The following is a 3,809-nucleotide window of genomic DNA, read 5'->3' on the forward strand; positions in this document are numbered from 1 at the left end:
GAACGGGGCTTTTGTTTGGCTATTCTTTTAACGATCGTAACTGTACACACATACATGAGACACCTCCTTACGGTTGATTGTTCCACCAACTTTATTCGGTTCCAAATTGAATATGCATATATTCCTAAATATTTTTGTCATATAAATAATAATAATAGTAATAATAATAATGATAATAATAATAATAAATAATAATAATAATAATAATAATAATAATAATAATAATAATAATAATAATAATAATAATAATAATAATAATAATAATAATAATAATAATATAATAATAATAATAATAAATAATAATATAATAATAATAATATAATAAAAAATAATAATAATAATAATAATAATAATAATAATAATAATAATAATAATAATAATAATATATAATAAATAATAATAAGTAAATAATAATAATAATAATAATAATAATAATAATAATAATAATAATAAATAATAATAAATAATATAATAATAATAATAATAATATAATAATAATAATATAATAATAATATAATAATGATGATGATAATAATAATAGATCAATCTAAGGTTTTAAATATATGTTCAGTAACTATAACAACAAAAATGATGTCTTTCTCAAAAGTAAACTTTTTATTTAAAAAATATCCACAATGGGATTGAACCCAGTACTTTCAAGGTTAGAGTCTGACAGCTTATCCACTGCGCTACGGAGCCACCTGACTGTTCAAAATATTTAATAAGGTCTTTCTAAAACCTTATATTTTACCTTCAATGCAACTTCTATGTTCTGGTTTTAAATTTCGATTTTTTTAGATTATTATTATCATTTTTTAATTTATTACCAAAGAAATTAAACCTGGGTATTATCCACCCGAAACCATCACACTGAAAGCATCATAGGGGCAATAATAATACTTGATGTCATAAATAGATGAAACCTGTTGAAAACTTAGTTTAGATCTGAATTCCGTAAAGTAATTAAGTGAATACATTATTTCGAATGCAACGATTTGCGTAAAAACGCCAAACTGACAACTTTTTACAGTGTTGAGATTGGCTGTTTTTGAGAGTGTTAGTGTCGTCGCTACGTATTTTATGATATTATCTGTTTGACTCAACGAACTTTCAAACTGACTTTAAATTATAAAAGGAAATCAAGTTATCTGTTTATCTATCTATAAAAAATACATTTCTAATTTTCAAAACTTTCAGTCGAGTTGTGCGTATATATACACACACAGTCTACTCCGGATAATCGCAACTCGGTTAATCGCAACTTTCGGTTTATCGCAACATTTCCCAAGAAACGGAATTCATTCTATATAAAAGTCACAGTTTAATTGCAACAAATTTTCGCCCTCAAAAAGTGGTAAATTCAAGAAACCCATCAAGCAAAATATCATGATTAAATTTCATCATGGATGAAATCGTGACAGGTAGAAGAATCGAGAGTGGGCGGGATTTAATCTTACATTGGTGTGTCACTACTCTATTAGAATCAAAAGAGGGCGCGGCTTTGCAGTATGGGTTTGTCATGTAATATGTGGCCATTACATATGAGGGGAGGGGGCTGGGCATAGTCTTGACAAAAGGTAGGCAATGACAGTTGTAAAGAGAGATTGAGCGATATCCTTTGTTTTGGGATTGACAACTGTGCATTGTGACCAACGAGTTTGGTGTGAGCTTAATGTCTATCATCACGGCAAATCTCTTTGACTCTTACAAATGTTGAGAACAAAAGAGTGAAAGTTAATCCAATCTGAATAAAATGTCGGCTTGCATCAAAAGCTACTTTTTGGTTGACAAACCTATACAGGGCTGCCACAAGGTTTTTTGTTTCAATTAAATTGCAAACAAGACAAGCATTTTCCTCTCACTAACTAAATGGCAAAGAAAGGCTGACTGCTAAAAATATATATAAGAAGGTTTTGAAAGTTACCCCTGCGACGATAAGATAAAGGTGTCTTCCATCTTTCAACTAACAAAGCGATAATGCATTGACAATCGATGGCCTGGGTGGCTGGGTGGGGGTGGGGGGGGGGGGTGCCTCCTAATTGAGCAGGAAAGTCACTTACTGTGTCCACTATACCTTTATAATATGTTTTCCATCTTGATTTTTGTCTGTGTCTTGGAATGAGAATGGTTTTGTCCTTTCCCTTGTCGGACTCATTGGCTGTGAGGGAAACAGTCAAATGTATAGTTAAACTTTTAGGAAATGATATTTTCTCTCTTGTTAATAAGCTCTGTTATATATTGTTATTTTTGCTGTTTTGAATGTATAATGTAAGCAATAAAAAATGTGAGCTTTTTATAGCGCAATATTCACTAAATGTGCTCAAAGCGCTTTACAAGGGGTCCCTGGTCAACAGCAACATTTAACATGTAGGACGGGATATGACGCCGGTTAGGCGATATTACAATATTTCGGTTAAGATAACGCTGTTAACGGCCATGTACTCATTTTACACCTGAGTACGGTGAGAGAATGTGAGTAAAGAGCCTTTTTCAAGGACTCAACTATGCGCCGAGCGCGAGTCTCGGACCTAGGACCTTCCGATCCGAAAGCGAGTGTCATACCACTAGACCACATAGCCGCACTTGAGTGTGTTCCTCTAAGTGGGATCCTGTGCTTGTAGCTGGATGAGGCTTTTCAGTGATCTCTCAAACTATACATAATGGTAGTATAATAAATCCTTTTGGAATCTAAATTTCCCCTATTTGTACAATTTCCCTTTGTCTTACTTTTCTTGTGTGCTTTAAATTGTAAATCTAGAATTCCTTTTTACTATGTAATATTCTTCCTTTAAACTGGCGCTGAAATGACCTAAATGTGACGCAAGCGCCGTAAAACCCTTAAAACAAAAACAAAGCAATCGATAGCCCAAGTCATAAACAAGCGCTGAAAATCGTTATGATTTTTAGTTGTTTTTTTTTAAACTAAATTAATCAATGATTAAAAACACACGCCAACAAAAACAAATAAAAATTTAAAAAAACAACACACAGTAGTGCTGTTGCTTCTATCACCAAAAGAAAAAAAAACCTGTGACCGATCCCGAATACTAACATGGCGATAAAGATGGTTTCTATTCGATGCGAACATAATATTAGGAAATAAAGCAGGTTCTATTGTATGACTCATGACAGCAATCTTTATCCCAGCTTCTTTAGCGTTAAATCGACTTGCTAACTTTAAGACAGGGCACCATCCTATGAACACAATTGCCGGTTATTGACAGTCCATCGATGTTACCGGAAGAATCAATATATTCTTAACCATATTAGGTATTGTAATCCATGACACCAGATAGTATGCAATGCAAAGGTTATTTGCTATGTAATTGTTTGTCATGCTTCATTTATTCCTATCGATCCGCTCAGATTCGAAGACAAAAACACAATGTAATATTATCTGCTATTTGCATCAGAAAATAACAACCCTCTCCCCCCCCCCCCAAAAAAAACAACAAAAAAACAACAACAAACAAAACAAAAACAAAACAAAACAAACAAAATAAACAAAATCAAAACCAAAAAACACCCCCCCCCCCCACAAAAAACCAAACAAAAAAAAACACCACAAAAAACAAAAAAACAACAAAATAAAAAACAAAAACAAAAAAAAAAACAAAACAAACAGAAGCACACAGAAAAAAAACAAAACAAACAAACAAACAAAGCCAACAAAAAAAAAAAACAAAAACAAAACAAAAACAACAAAACAATAAAAAGAGACAAAACAAAACAACAAATAAACAAACAAAACAAAAACAAACAACAAAAGGAAACAAAAACAAAACCCAATAGTCCTTGGACTTACTCCA

Source organism: Berghia stephanieae, chromosome 7, assembly GCF_034508935.2.
Source record: "Berghia stephanieae isolate SIO BIC M18660-M18661 chromosome 7, UCSD_Bste_1.3, whole genome shotgun sequence".
In the NCBI taxonomy this organism is placed as follows: Eukaryota; Metazoa; Mollusca; class Gastropoda; order Nudibranchia; family Aeolidiidae; genus Berghia; species Berghia stephanieae.